This window comes from Sinohyriopsis cumingii, chromosome 17 (assembly GCF_028554795.1).
Source record: "Sinohyriopsis cumingii isolate HCF-2022 chromosome 17, ASM2855479v2, whole genome shotgun sequence".
Classification (NCBI taxonomy): Eukaryota; Metazoa; Mollusca; class Bivalvia; order Unionida; family Unionidae; genus Sinohyriopsis; species Sinohyriopsis cumingii.
This window is the reverse complement of record NC_142977.1, coordinates 49,129,259-49,145,763: the sequence shown is the minus strand read 5'-3', so window position 1 is coordinate 49,145,763 and position 16,505 is coordinate 49,129,259. Positions and strand designations below refer to the sequence as shown.

General features: G+C 39.9%; 1 protein-coding gene across 1 annotated transcript in view; it reads right to left on the bottom strand.

Moving 5' to 3' along the window:
• Positions 1-16,505, bottom strand: part of LOC149778578 (uncharacterized) — a 67,726-nt gene that overhangs the window by 34,332 nt on the left and 16,889 nt on the right. The gene's annotated exons all lie outside the window — the stretch shown is intronic.

The window sequence follows — 16,505 nt, the reverse complement described above, 5'->3', positions numbered from 1 at the left end:
TCTTAGGTAGATTACCAGTAATCCATAAATCATTGAAGAGTTTCAAAAGAGATGTTAACGATGATTCTGGAAGATGTTTTAAAAACTTGTAATGTATTTCGTCAGGCCCTTCTGCAGTATCATTGGACTTATTTAAAGCCTCCATAAGTTCTGAGAGTGAAAACAGTTGGTTGTAACTTTCCGAGTTGTTGGATGTGAATTTTAAACGTGACTTTTCTTTTTGAGTTTTCAATTTTTGGAAGGCTTCGGAATAATTTGATGATGCGGAATTTTTAGAGAATGTACCAGGAAGAACATTTGCTATGTCACGTTTTGAGCTAAAATTGTTACTGTTCAGTTTCATATGGCGGAAAGTATTGTGTTTTCTCTTTCCGTTTGTTTTGCGGATCGTGTCCCAATCTTTCTTAATTGAGGAACGATAGTTTAAAGAGGAAACATATTTCTTCCATGATGTTCGTTTGCTTTTTTGATTGTGCGGCGAGCTTTGGCCCGGAGAATACGATATTTACTTAAATTCTCGGGCGTCGGATGATCGCTAAATTCTTTCAATGCTTCTCTGCGTTGTCGTATGGCTTCCTTACATTCCTTAGTGAGCCAAGACTTTAGGTTTGTTTTACAGTTTGTTGAGGACTTGGGGATAGATTCTTGTGCAATGTCGGTTAAAATTGATGTAAAATGCTGAATGGGGTCGTTAACATTGAAAACTGTATCCTCATTCATCCTAGTTTTACAGAGTGTTTCAAACTTGGCCCAGTCGGCCTTTTTTAAATTCCATTGTGGAATCAATTGTAGAGTTATGATTTACAAGGGAGATTGTGAAGAGATCGCTGCTGTGAAGGTCATCAGCGACCTTCCATTCATAGTCCAAAAGCAGCGAAGGAGAACAAATTGTCAAATCGATGCATGTGTATGTACCCGTGCCTGGGTGTAAATATGTCGGTGTTTTGGTGTTATATAGACACAGATCGTGTCTAGAAATAAAGTCTTCAACTTAGTGACCTCTGTCACTTATATGATTTGATCCCTATAAAATGTTATGGGCATTAAAATCCCCGAGTAAAATAAATGGCGCGGGAAGCTGTAGAACAAGGGTGTCTAATTCGTTTGGAACTAGGTTAGTGTTTGGTGCTAAGTAAATAGAGCAAAAAAATGTAATCACTCGATGAAGAGTAACGCTTACAGCAATGGCTTGTAAATTTGTGTTTAAAGGGATGACGCTATGAGGGGCTCTGTTGTTCACAATAACAGAGACTCCTCCTGAGGCTCTGTCAACATTTTGAGAGTAGTTGTTAAACAGGGAGTAGTTTTTAAGTGTGATATTATCTGTATTTTTCAAAAATGTTTCCTGAAGACATAGTACTGCAGGATCATGTTCGTTTAAAAGCAGAAGAATATCATGGTAGTTGGCTTTAAGTCCTCTACAGTTCCATTGTAAAATGGTGTTCTTCATTACAACTTTATATTGAAGATTCTGGAGCTAGGTTAGACCTTTCGCGGAGGCAATCTGTTTGGTTAGTTATCTGGAGGAAGTACGGGGGTGTATTTTTTGTTGTTAGGTCTGGAGCTACCTTGAGGACATGGAGCAGATTCTTCTCCATCCATGTCCTCTAAGTCTCCAAACCTGTTGTGCAGCTTTATTGGGTCATCAGACCCCTTTTACTGCCTATTTGTTTGTGACATTTTCTTGCCATTTGGTGATCTTGGTGGTGGAGTATTGTTGAGTGTTGTTTGCGTCGATGTTGAGTTTTTCTGGGGTTTGTAGTGCGGGATGTTCGAATTGGAGTGGGATTCAGGTCGGTCTGTTTGAGTTTGTGCGTCTTTCGTTGCTTTTTGACTGCTCTTCACTAAAGTTGAGAAGGATGGGCCGGGGAGTGAGAAAGCTTGAACAATCTCCTCTGGATAGTGGATGTTGGACGTGTATTTAACCCTCTTGAATTCCTTCTCCTGTTTCCATGTGTCGCATTCCCTTGAACTGGCATGGTGTTCCTTGCCGCAGTTGACTCAAGGCGGAGTGGCTTTGCACTCTGATTCCCGATGGGAGGGGTCGCTGCATCGGCCGCATATTTGACTTCTAGAGCATCTGTCTTCATGATGACCGTATTTTTGACATTTGTAACATCGGAGGGATTTGGTATGTATACCTGAACCTTAACTTGTAGGATTCCAACCTTGACCACTTTAGGTACTGTTGGCTTATTGAAGGTGAGTATAATAGTGTTGGTGTCCTGCAGATTGTTGTTTCGCTTGATGCAAATTCTGCGGACTGCAGTGAAACCTTCATTTTTCATCCCCTCGTCAATTTCTTTGTCGCTGACTCCAGGTAGGTCACGGCAACGAATGACGCCTTTTGATCTATTAAGTGTAGAGTGGGCGAAACAGGTTACTGGAATATAGTGAAAATTCTTAATATTTAGGATATTTTCAGCATGTGCTTTGCGGTCACACTCTACAAGTAGGCCGCCTGATGTCAGTTTTTTGACACTTTTCGGCTTGCCGACTAATCCATGTATAGTCTTTTGGACTATAAATGGCGATAGTGCAGCAAGTGGTTTAGTCTCGTCTTTCGATTGGATGACCTTGAAGCGAGGAAAGGATTCCACACTACATGGCTCATCATCCAACTCTGATCCAGTTTTGGTACGTTTATTTTTTTTGTGGAATTATCCATGATGGCTTGAATAAAAATCCAGCACCCGTGCTCCCCATCTACCAAGGAGCCCAACAAGGGGACACTTTTCAAGTGCCAGGGATACACAGATGCCATACTCAGTTGACAAAATTACCTTTGATTGACCCTGAAGTCGCCAATTTCTAAGATCGGTAAAATTACACCCCCACCCCCGATTGACCCGTTAAGCCACCGTCTTCTAGGAAGTCTTCTAAGACTTCGAAAAGGGAAAGATAAAGGAATAGAATATAGAGGCAATGGTGGTATCAAGAGAGATACAAGGAGAAAGATAAAAAAGGTGAGAGAGTTAATAAAGACTTCCTAGGGGTAGGCGTGACCTGCCGATTTGTCGCAACCGGGCCCATCCCGACCACCCGTCTAAGAGAATTAGAGGCCAAAGTAGTGTATTGCATGGAAAGCCTCTGCTCAACTACCAGGATCCTTTCTCCCCCCGACAGGGGACGCAACCGACGGTAAACAGGTTGCCTCTACTTAGTCGCCTTTTACGACACGTAGCGAGGCACGTCGGGCCAATTCTACAACCCCGGACCAGCAGGGGAAGAGAACAAGAGAGAGAGAGAGAGATTGAGAGAGAGAGAGAGGGAGAGAAAAGAGAGAGGAAGAGAGTAAAGACGTTAAGAAAGTAAGATGAAGAAAAGAGGCAGAGCAAAATTAATTGAAGGAAGTTAAATGCATACGGGGGAGATGAGAAAGAAATGCAAATTCAAAGAGAGGAAAAGTAAATGCAAATTCAGAGGGACAATGTAATCGAGAACTTTTCTGCAATAAAATGTTTTTTGCACAATACGTTTGGTAAGATCAACAAATTAAGATACTAAAGGTATAGGAAAATATTGGTGCGGAAATATAAATTTTCATATTTTGTAGGGTTACGTTTTCCACAAAATATAGCTTTTTATTAAGTATTCGACCACAACTTTTTTAAAAATATCTTTATAATAATCTATTTATCCCTGTAAAAACTGAATGAATATATAATTTATTCTATTGAGCAAAAGTGATTTACCCTGTTACGGATTTTTCCGTATAAATTTAAAATGAATTTAAAGGGCGGTGAGGTAGAGGTTAATGACTTGCTCAACGTAGGGTCACTCTGTAAAGGACAAAAGTATAACTTTCCAAAGGCACGCGAAATCGTCACATTTGCTGACCTCACTGCTACAAAACTATAATTTGAGCTCTGCAAGGGCGTACATAGGAATATGCTTAGGCAATAATAATGGCAACGCACACTTGGTTAGGTTTTATAAAAATTATTCAGCAAGGAAATCAAGTATGGTCAGCATCAAATACATTCCTGCCTATGACTGAGTTGGACCCACGTGATCTGTCATGTATTTCATCTACACGGATCTTTAAAAAAGTCGAGCTAGTAAGAATAACGTGACAACCTTCGTCTAACCGCTCTGACCGACAGCTCATACTATCATAGAACATTGATTTCATTTGCAACTTCGTGGACTTAACACTAACATGAGCTTTCTAATCTGTATTTGACACCTGATGGATGGCTCTGGTCTTCGAAAGATGCTTGCAATTGAATATGTCTGCAATGCAGTTACATACAATGTTGACTGATAAGGTCAATGCAAGACCTGGAAGGTGTACAAAAGAAAAGATTCAATGCAACAGAAATAGCCTATTATGGATGCAGTACCTAAACATGATTGACATCATGTAGGGTTTCCATAGGGAAGAATAAAACTGTTAACTAGAATTTCCACTGGTCGTCTACGAGACAATCCAGCAAGGAATAATCTCTGTGCAAAGCCAGTTAATGTCTAGCTTCAAGAAATGGCAAATCTTGAAACTAATGATCTACGTGTGTATGAAACCTTTATGAAAATACATTACAACGTAGTGGGATATTCTGTGGAATGCTTAGTATCGATACCACAAGAGTACTGTTCCGAGGAAGAGTTGTGTCAGAGTTTAAGAGGCATGTGCTGGTCAATTCAACGCCTGCCTGCACTGAAATCAACTATGACATGGAGTAATTTGCAGGTGCAATCTTTCAAACTATTGAAGGAATGAAGGAGTGAGACTGCAAAGACAGTGACAAACTGGCACAGATCTTGAATGCAAGAATCTGTTCAGTTGGGCAACGTGGACACTGCAGCAGTGGTTGGACGGAAAATATTAGAATCTATAGAAGGCCTAAATATCTGCAAATATTTCTTCATGAAGAGTCAACAAGCAATCATTCCAGGTAGCAAGACCCCGATTCCACTGCTGATGATGTTGTTTTGGCCGGAGAAGAAGCCTTCTTTGTTGTTTGCAATGGTATGTTATGTATATCTATATTTTTAAAACTCCTCTTACATGATTTTATCTATAATTATTGTACTTGTTATCATGATTGTAAATTGTAGTGATTTTATATAGTTGGATTTAGTGTATCTGCTTAGGGTACATTGTAATATGTTTAGAACTTAAATTGCCTTAATATCTATAAATAGATGCTTACCTAGGTGTTTATACTTACTAATAATAACAGTTTTAGTAAATATGTTTTTGAGTTTCGGGCCATTTTCCCAATGGACAGGGCGCCAGGTGGTATCGTAAAGAATTGATTGATTGATTGATTGATTTTTAACGGCGCATCAGCACTGTTAGGCTATTTAGCGCCAAAGTGTTATTTCTATAATCTTTTAAAACTTATGAAAGGTCCTATATCGACCAGCGATATGAAAGAACAAATGGATGAAATTATAAACAGTAAGATTGTAACGGTGCAAAATAAAGCTTCCCGATCAACGGGAGATGTAAATGTTCTATGTTAATGAAAAAAGATGAAAAGGTATTAAAATTCACGGTATATATATTGCATAAAACTGCACAAGACTATAGCATAAAAGTCAGAGTTTAGAGTAAATATTTACGGCTTTCAGGAACTCTATAATACGAGTGATGTTTATAGTATCAAAAAGTTCTTTCATGTCATTCACAATGTCATAAGGATCGCGCGTAGGTTGCAGGTCAAAGCACTCTATCATAAAGTGCTTGACAGTGAATGGGTTCATTGCAAGAAACGCACTCTGGTGGTTCTTCACCTTTTAGTATGTGGGTGTGGGTGATATAAGTATGACCAATTCGGATTCTTGCAATGACTACCTCCTCCCTACGAATGGTTCTGTAGGAAGGAGTCCATTCTCCTAGAGTTGGCTTGATTGCGTGAAGTTTGTATTTGGGTTGAAAAACAGCCGAAAAAGCAGGATTCAGAGGGTTTGATTTTAATTTGAGAGCATACTGTGCGGAAAGCATTTCTCTACGATGCGATAACGGTGGTTCATTCGCCTCAGCTAGAAGGCTTTCACACAGGGATGTTTTAAATGCTCCCAGAGCCAGTCCTATTCCCTGATGATGAATTTAATCAAGCATTTTAAGATACGATTTTCTGGCTGAACCATACACAACGCAACCATAGTCTAGTTTGGAGCGAATAAACGTTCTGCATGCATACCGTTTTTGATTTCGAGAATTTGAAACCGTTTGCATTGGCCCAATTTTGAATTTTGTTTATATTTTGTTGGAGTTGTCTTTCAATTGTATGCATGTGCTTCGATCGATAACATATGAGAAAATCATCAACATATAGCGAACAATCCACACCAGGAGTCAAGCACTTGGTGATGCTATTAATTTTGATATTGAAAGTGTCACAGATAAAATACTCCCCTGGGGCACACCCATCTCGTGCTCGTGCAGATCTGAGAGAGTAGAGCCCACTCGTACCTTGAATTCTCTGTCGGAGAGAAAGTTGGATATGAAAGAGGGCAGACGGCCTTTTAGACCTAGATCGTGCAGGTCATTTAGTATCCCGTACTTCCATGTCGTGTCATAGGCCTTTTCTAAATCAAAGAAAACCGCTACTAAGTGTTCTTTCTTGATAAATGCATCTCGAATAAATGTTTCTAGTCTAACCAGATGATCGTTGGTGCTCCGGCTATATCGAAAGCCACTTTGGAAAGGAGATATTAAATTATTAGTTTCCAAGTACCAGACAAGCCGAGAATTGATCATTCGTTCCATTGTTTTGCACACACAGCTTGTGAGTGCAATTGGTCGATAGCTGTTAGGATCTGCGCTATCTTTACCGGGTTTGGGAACTGGTATTACTGTTGCCTCTTTCCAGATTTTAGGTACATTACCAGTAATCCATAAATTGTTTAAAATTTCTAGAATTGCTGTTAATGAAGGTTCTGGGAGGTGTTTCAAAAACTGGTAATGGATTTCGTCAGGCCCAGTGGATGTATCGAGGGCCTTATTCAGAGATTCCTTCAGCTCATACATTGTAAACGGTTGATTATAACTTTCTGAGTTATTCGATGTGAATTTCAACCGTGTCTTTTCTTTGTGAGTTTTTAATCTTCTGAATGCTTCTGAGTAATTAGAGGATGAAGAATTTTTTGAGAAGCTATCAGCAAGTATGTTAACAATGTCATGTTTGGAATTGATATTCTTGTTGTTTACTTTGAGATGTCGAAAGGAATTGTATTTCCTATTTCCATTGATTTTGCGGATCGTGTCCCAAACTTTCTTTATAGAGGAACGAGAGTTTAGAGTTGAAACATATTTTTTCCATGATGTTCTTTTACTTTGTTTAATCGTGCGGCGTGCATTGGCCCGAATAATACGGTACTTAGTTAAATTTTCGGGTGTTGGACGATTATTAAAATGTTTCAGTGCTTCTCGGCGTTGTCTAATGGCCTCTTTATATTCTTTTGTGAACCACGGTTTTGAGAGTTTTTTACCGTTTGGTGAGGACTTGGGAATGGATTCTTCTGCATTGTCGATTAAAACAGAAGTAAAATATTGAAAAGGGTTATTGTCGTTTAAGATAGTATCCCTATTAAGTCTAGTTGTACAAAGTGTTTCAAATTTGGCCCAGTCGGCCTTCTTTAAATTCCAATGTGGAACTGCTTCGTCAATTGTAACGTTGGTATTGTTAAGAGAGATTGGAAAGTGGTCACTGTTGTGAAGGTCATCAGCGACCTTCCATTCATAGTCCAAAAGCAGCGATGGGGTACAAATTGTCAAATCAATACACGTGTATGTACCAGTTCCTGGGTGTAAATATGTCGGTGATTTGGTATTATATAGACACAAATCGTGTCTGGAAATGAAGTCTTCTATTTTGTGACCTCTGTCACTTATGTGATTTGAACCCCATAAAATGTTATGGGCATTAAAATCACCGAGTAGAATAAAGGGTGCGGGGAGTTGTTGAACAAGGTCGTCTTATTCATTCGTTACTAAATTGGTGTTTGGTGGTATGTAGATAGAACAAAAGGTAATCACCCGATGCAGAGTGACGCTCACAGCAGTGGCTTGTAAATTTGTGTTTAGAGGGATGACGCTATGAGGGGCTCTGTTGTTCACAATAACAGAGACTCCTCCTGAGGCTCTGTCAACATTATGAGAGTAGTTGTTACACAGGGAGTAGTTTTTAAGTGTGATGTTATCTGTATCTTTCAAAAATGTTTCCTGAAGACATAGTACTGCAGGATCAGGTTCGTTTAAGAGCAAAATAATATCATTGTAGTTGGCTTTAAGTCCTCTACAGTTCCATTGTATGATGGTGTTCTTCATTACAAGTTTATATTGAAGATTCTGGAGCTAGGTTAGACCTTTCGCGGAGGCAATGTCTTTGGTTATTTATCTGGAGGAAGTACGGGGGTGAATGTTTTGTTGTTAGGTCTGGAGCCACCTTGAGGACATGGAGCAGATTCTTCTGCATCCATATACTCAAAGTCTCCGAACCTATTGTGCAGTTTTATTGGGTCATCAGACCCTTTTTGCTGCCTATTTGCTGTCGACTTTTTCTTACTGTTTGGTGATTTTGATGGTGGATTGATTGATTGATTGATTGATTGATTTTTAACGGCGCATCGGCACTTTTAGGCTATTTAGCGCCAAACAAAGTGTTATTTCTATAATCTTTCAAAACTTATAAAAGGTCCTATATCGACCAGCGATATAAAAAGAACAAATGGTTGAAATTAAAAAACGTTAAGATGATAACGGTGCAAAATAAAGCTTCCCGATCAACGGGAAATGTAAAAATGATGAATAGGTATTAAAATGGGACGGTATATATATTGCATAAAACTGCACAAGGTGATAGCATAAAAGTCAGAGTTTAGAGTAAATATTTACGGCTTTCAAGAACTCTATAATACGAGTGATGTTTATATTATCAAAAAGTTCTTTCATGTCATGCACAATGTAATAACGATCGCGCGTAGGTTGTAGGGCAAAGCACTCTATCATAAAGTGCTTGACAGTGAATGGTTCATTGCAAGAAACGCACTCTGGTGGGTCTTCACCTTTTAATATGTGGGTGTGGGTGATATAAGTATGACCAATTCGGATTCTTGCAATGACTACCTCCTCCCTACGAATGGTTCTGTAGGAAGGAGTCAATTCTCCTAGAGTTGGTTTGATTGCGTGAAGTTTGTTATTTACAGCATCATTCCATGACGCCTGCCACTTCTGGCGTAAGAACTTTCTGATACAAGGTTTAAAATCAGTATATGGTATTTTAAAATTAGATGGTTCTTGAGAAAGGGCCTTTTTAGCAGCGGGATCTGCTTTTTCGTTACCGTTAATACCAATGTGTCTAGGTAACCAACAGTATATCATATTGTGGGAGACACTCAGCTCGGTATTTTTTACAAGTATGTTTTTCAATAATGGGTTCTCCACTTTTCTATTGTGTAGTGACTGGAGTACTGATAGCGAGTCGGAGAAGATGATACAGTTTGAAATACGGTTCTTTTCTATATGTTGCAGAGCAAGGTCTATTGCTCTGATTTCGGCTGTAAAAATTGATGCTCCATTTGGTAAGCGAACTTGCGTTGTGTGATTTCCACAAACAAAGGCTGCAGCAGCCTTTTCCTCATCCTTTGATCCATCAGTGTAAATTCTGGTGTAGTTTTTCAATTCGGTGAGGAGTTCCCGGTAAGAGTTGTGGAAGATAGAAGGGTTTGTTTCGGACTTTTTGCCATCGTGTAGCGTAAAACGTACTTTTGGTTGTTTAATTAGCCAGGGTGGTGTTTCGGAGATGGATGTTTTCTGAATTTTAGAAAGATCTATATTTGTAGTCTCAAGGCTGGATGATATTCTAATGCCAAAGGAAGGTATGGCGTTTGGTTTATTTTCGTATAAAGTTTTGTATTTGGGTTGAAAAACAGCCGAAAAAGCAGGATTCAGAGGGTTTGATTTTAATTTGAGAGCATACTGTGCGGAAAGCATTTCTCTACGATGCGATAACGGTGGTTCATTCGCCTCAGCTAGAAGGCTTTCACACGGGGATGTTTTAAATGCTCCCAGAGCCAGTCCTATTCCCTGATGATGAATTTAATCAAGCATTTTAAGATACGATTTTCTGGCTGACCCATACACAACGCAACCATAGTCTAGTTTGGAGCGAATAAACGTTCTGTATAAATTTAGGATGACTTTTCTATCAGCACCCCAGTCAGTGTGCGCTACTACTTTAAGTAGGTTAAGTACTTTTAAGCATTTAGCTTTTAAGTTCTTTAGGTGTGGAATAAAGGTCAGTTTTCTGTCAAAGATAATACCTAAAAATTTGGTTTCCTCAACAACTGAAATAGGTGTTCCATCCAGCGTGAGGTTCGGTTCATCATGATGTTTTCGTAACTGACAGAAATGCATGCATACCGTTTTTGATTTCGAGAATTTGAAACCGTTTGCATTGGCCCAATTTTGAATTTTGTTTATATTTTGCTGGAGTTGTCTTTCAATTGTATGCATGTGCTTTGACCGATAACATATTAGAAAATCATCAACGTATAACGAGCAATCCACACCAGAAGTCAAACCCTTGGTGATGCTATTAATTTTGATGTTAAAGAGCGTCACAGATAAAATACTGCCCTGGGGCACACCCATCTCTTGTTCGTGCAGATCTGAGAGGGTAGAGCCCACTCGTACTTTGAATTCTCTGTCGGAGAGAAAGTTGGATATGAAAGAGGGCAGACGGCCTTTTAGACCTAGATCGTGCAGGTCATTTAGTATCCCGTACTTCCATGTCGTGTCATAGGCCTTTTCTAAATCAAAGAAAACCGCTACTAAGTGTTCTTTCTTGATAAATGCATCTCGAATAAATGTTTCTAGTCTAACCAGATGATCGTTGGTGCTCCGGCTATATCGAAAGCCACTTTGGAAAGGAGATATTAAATTATTAGTTTCCAAGTTCCATACAAGCCTAGAATTGATCATTCGTTCCATTGTTTTGCACACACAGCTTGTGAGTGCAATTGGTCGATAGCTGTTAGGATCTGCGCTATCTTTACCGGGTTTGGGAACTGGTATTATTGTTGCCTCTTTCCAGATTTTAGGTACATTACCAGTAATCCATAAATTGTTGAAAATTTCTAGAAGGGCTGTTAATGAAGGTTCTGGGAGGTGTTTCAAAAACTGGTAATGTATTTCGTCAGGCCCAGTGGATGTATCGAGGGCCTTATTCAGAGATTCCTTCAGCTCATACATTGTAAACGGTTGATTATAACTTTCTGAGTTATTCGATGTGAATTTCAACCGTGTCTTTTCTTTGTGAGTTTTTAATCTTCTGAATGCTTCTGAGTAATTAGAGGATGAAGAATTTTTTGAGAAGCTATCAGCAAGTATGTTAACAATGTCATGTTTGGAATTGATATTCTTGTTGTTTACTTTGAGATGTCGAAAGGAATTGTATTTCCTATTTCCATTGATTTTGCGGATCGTGTCCCAAACTTTCTTTATAGAGGAACGAGAGTTTAGAGTTGAAACATATGTTTTCTATGATGTTCTTTTACTTTGTTTAATCGTGCGGCGAGCATTGGCCCGAATAATACGGTACTTAGTTAAATTTTCGGGTGTTGGACGATTATTAAAATTTTTCAGTGCTTCTCGGCGTTGTCTAATGGCCTCTTTACATTCTTTTGTGAACCATGGTTTTGAGAGTTTTTTACCGTTTGGTGAGGATTTGGGAATGGATTCTTCTGCATTGTCGATTAAAACAGAAGTAAAATATTGAAAAGGGTTATTGTCGTTTAAGACAGTATCCCTATTTAGTCTAGTTGTACAAAGTGTTTCAAATTTGGCCCAGTCGGCCTTCTTTAAATTCCAATGTGGAACTGCTTCGTCAATTGTAACGTTGCTATTGTTAAGAGAGATTGGAAAGTGATCACTGCTGTGAAGGTCATCAGCGACCTTCCATTCATAGTCCAAAAGCAGCGATGGGGTACAAATTGTCAAATCAATATACCTGTATATACCAGTTCCTGGGTGTAAATATGTCGGTGATTTGGTATTATATAGACACAAATCGTGTCTGGAAATGAAGTCTTCTATTTTGTGACCTCTGTCACTTATGTGATTTGAACCCCATAAAATGTTATGGGCATTAAAATCACCGAGTAGAATAAAGGGTGCGGGGAGTTGTTGAACAAGTTCGTCTTATTCATTCGTTACTAAATTGGTGTTTGGTGGTATGTAGATAGAACAAAAGGTAATCACCCGATGCAGAGTGACGCTCACAGCAGTGGCTTGTAAATTTGTGTTTAGAGGGATGACGCTATGAGGGGCTCTGTTGTTCACAATAACAGAGACTCCTCCTGAGGCTCTGTCAACATTATGAGAGTAGTTGTTAAACAGGGAGTAGTTTTTAAGTGTGATGTTATCTGTATCTTTCAAAAATGTTTCCTGAAGACATAGTACTGCAGGATCACGTTCGTTTAAGAGCAAAAGAATATCATTGTAGTTGGCTTTAAGTCCTCTACAGTTCCATTGTATGATGGTGTTCTTCATTACAAGTTTATATTGAAGATTCTGGAGCTAGGTTAGACCTTTCGCGGAGGCAATGTCTTTGGTTATTTATCTGGAGGAAGTACGGGGGTGAATTTTTTGCTGTTAGGTCTGGAGCCACCTTGAGGACACGGAGCAGATTCTTCTGCATCCATATCCTCAAAGTGTCCAAACCTATTGTGCAGTTTTATTGGGTCATCAGACCCTTTTTGCTGCCTATTTGCTGTCGACTTTTTCTTACTGTTTGGTGATTTTGATGGTGGAGGATTGTTGAACTTTGTTTGCGTCGATGTTGAGTTTGTTGGGGGTTTGTAATGCGATATGTTCGAGACGGAAGGGGATTCAGGTGGGTCTGTTTGGGTTTGGGCGTCTTTGGTTGCTTTTTGATTGCTCTTTACTACAGTTGAGAAGGATGGGCCGGGGAGTGATGTTCTAGTTTGAACAAGCTTTCCGGCCTCTGGATACGGGATGTTGGATGTGTATTTGATCCTTTGGATTTCCTTCTCCTGTTTCCATATATCGCAATCTTTTGAATTTGCATGGTGTTCCTTGCCGCAGTTGTCGCAATGCGGAGTGGCTTTGCACTCGGATTCCCGATGAGAAGGGTCTCCACATCGTCCACATACTTGGTTTCTGGAACAGCGGTCTTCATGATGACCGTATTTTTGACATTTGTAGCATCGGAGGCGATTTGGTATGTATACCTAAACCCTAACTTGTAAGAACCCAACTTTGACAACTTTCGGTACCGTTGGTCTGTTGAAGGTGAGTATAATGGTGTTGGTGTCTTGCAGATCGTTGTTTCGTTTGATACGAATCCTACGAACTGCAGTGACACCTTCACTTTTCATCCCCTCTACGATGTCTTTGTCGCTGACTCCAGCCAAGTCAGGGCAACGAATGACGCCTTTTGATGTATTTAGAGATGTGTGTGCGAAACAAGTCACTGGGATGTCATGAAATACCTTAATTTTTTGAATGTTCTCAGTGTGTGCTTTACGTTCGCACTCCACAAGCAGACCACCTGATTTAATCTTTTTAACGCTTTTTGGTTTGCCGACTAAACCAAGTATAGTCTTTTCGATTATAAATGGCGATAGTGCGGCTAGGGGTTTGGTTTCATCTTCTGATTTGATGACCATGAAGCGAGGAAACGATTCCACACCACATGGTTCATCATCTGAGTCAGTTCCCGTTTTGGTACGCTTAGTTTGATTTTTTTGATTTTCCATTTTGGCTTGAATAAAAATTCAGCACCCGTGCTCCCCACCCACCAAGGAGCCCAACAAGGGGGCACTTTTCAAGTGCCAGGGATACACAGATGCCATACTCAGTTGATAAAATTACCTTTGGTTGACCCTGAAGTCGCCAATTTCTAAGGTCGGTAAAATTACCCCCCGATTGACCCGTTAAGCCACCGCCTTCTAGGAAGTCTTCTAAGACTTGGAAAAGGGAAAGATAAAGGAAGAGAATTTAGGGGCAACGGTGGTATCAAGAGAGATACAAGGAGAAAGAGAGATACAAGGAGACAGATAAAGAAGGTGAGAGAGTAAATAAAGACCTCCTAGGGCTCGGCGTGACCAGCCGATTTGTCGGAACCGGGCCCATCCCGACCACCCGTCTAAGAGAAGTAGAGGCCAAAGTAGTGTGTTGCAGGGAAAGCCTCTGCTCAACTACCAGGATCCTTTCCTCCTCCGACACGGGACGCAACCCACGGCAAACAGGTTGCCTCTACTCCCCTTTTGTTGTCTGTTTCCGTGAGATTTTTTACTTTTTGGTGATTTCGGTCTTTGGGTATTATTAAATGTAATGTGAGTAGATGCCGTGTTTTTCTGTGCTTGGTAATGGGGGGTGTTTGAATTTGGTGTTGAATCGGGTGCTTCTGTTTGTGTTTGAGCGTCCTTCGTTGTTTTAAGATTGCTCTTCACTACAGTGGAGAAGGATGGGCCACGATGGGCTGTTTTTGTCTGTACAAATATTCTGGCTTCTGGATAGGGAATATTATTTGTGTATTGTACCCTCTGAATTTCCTTCTCCTGTTTCCAGGTATCGCAATCCTTGGAATTTGCGTGGTGCTCTTTTCCGCAGTTGACAAAATGCGGGGTTGCTTTAGAATCAGATTCCTGATGAGCATTGTCTCCGCATCGGCCACATATTTGGCTCTTGGAGCAGCGGTCTTCGTGATGGCCGTATTTGGACACTTATAACACCGACGGGGGTTGGGAATGTAAATCTCTACCTTTACTTGCAAAAAGCCAACTTTTGCCACTTTGGGTACAGTTAGCCTGTTGAAGGTGAGTACAATGGCGTTGGTGTCCTGCAGATTGTTATTACGTTTAATACGTATTCGTCGGACTGCATTGACACTTTTACCTTTCATTCCTTCGATGATGTCAGCGTCGGTGATTCCAGTCATGTCACGAAAGCGAATCACACCTTTGGACGTATTCAGTTTGGTGTGAGCGAATGAGGTCACTGGAGTATCGAAGAAAGTTTTTATTTTCTTGATATTGTCTGTCTGACCTCGTCGTTCACATTCCACAAGAAGGCAACCAGATTTCATTTTTTTAACGCTTTTTGGTGTTCCAATCAGACATGTAATTGTTTTCTTGATCACAGACGGAGAGAGTGAGGTAAGCGGTTTCGTTCTCTTGTTTTGATTTTATTTTTAATTATCCATGATGGCTATATTAAAAATTCAGCACCCGTGCTCCCCGCCCACCAAGGAGCCAAACAAGGAGACACTTTTCAAGTGCCAGGGATACATAGATGCCATACTCAGTTGATAAAATTACCTTTGATTGACCCTGAAGTCGCCAATTTCTAAGGTCGGTAAAATTACTCCCGATTGACCCGTTAAGCCACCGTCTTCTAGGAAGTCTTCTAAGACTTGGAAAGGGAAAAATGAAGGAATAGAATATAGGGGCAACGGTGGTATCAAGAGAGATACAAGGAGAAAGAGAAAGAAGGTGGGAGAGTAAATAAAGACTTCCTAGGGCTCGGCGTGACCAGCCGATTTGTCGAAACCGGGCCATCCCGACCACCCGTCTAAGAGAAGTAGAGGCCAAAGTAGTGTATTGCATGGAAAGCCTCTGCTCAACTACCAGGACCCTTTCCTCTCCCGACACGGGACGCAACCCACGGCAAACAGGTTGCCTCTACTTAGTCGCCTTTTACGACTCGTAGCGAGGCACGTCGGGCCAATTCTACAACCCCGGACCCGCAGGGGGACGTAAAGAATTAAGTTAATTCCCATTGAATGAGTTAAATCATTTGATTTGTTGTACAAGGTGATAAGAGCTGAGGGTGCATTACATTCGAAATTATTTTCTTTCAGAATTATGGAAACACCATTGTTTACGTTCCATGATACCTTAATACCATTTTGGAGCCCTTATCTTTCACGTTTGTGCACATTTTATTTGCTGTGGGCTTTTTGTAATCTTTTCTCTTATCTGCCGTTTGCCGTAATACAGATAGTATTCATTTAAAATAATATTTTTATGAACTTAGGCTGATCTAATGCGGTCAGAACGTGTAACCCGGCCTTTTATGCATTAGTTAGCAAAGAAAATACATTTCAACCAAATATTATAAAAATATTGTAATATAAATTCTTTCAAATAAAACGAGGGGCTAATTATCTAGAATCTGGTATACTGATAACTTAAAAAAATAATTTGCCCTACTTTAAAGACCATCAAAGAATTAGCAAGCTTCTAAGTTATATCTCTGCACGCCTTGTGGGTTCACTAGTGCTATAAGAGTTTTATATTTTTAACTCATACAACCATACACATATTCTTTTCTAAATTCTATTTCACCGTGATCACTTCTGAAAATTCATCAAATGGCATTCAACAAACAAGAAGAGACAAAAATTAATATTTAGGTTCAAGACCAATACCACCAAAGTTTTGAAGATGAAACAAAAAACAGATCATCATAACTGAATATAAGTTTTCTAAGTCCCACATTATAGCAGTTGGAAATGAGATCCGAA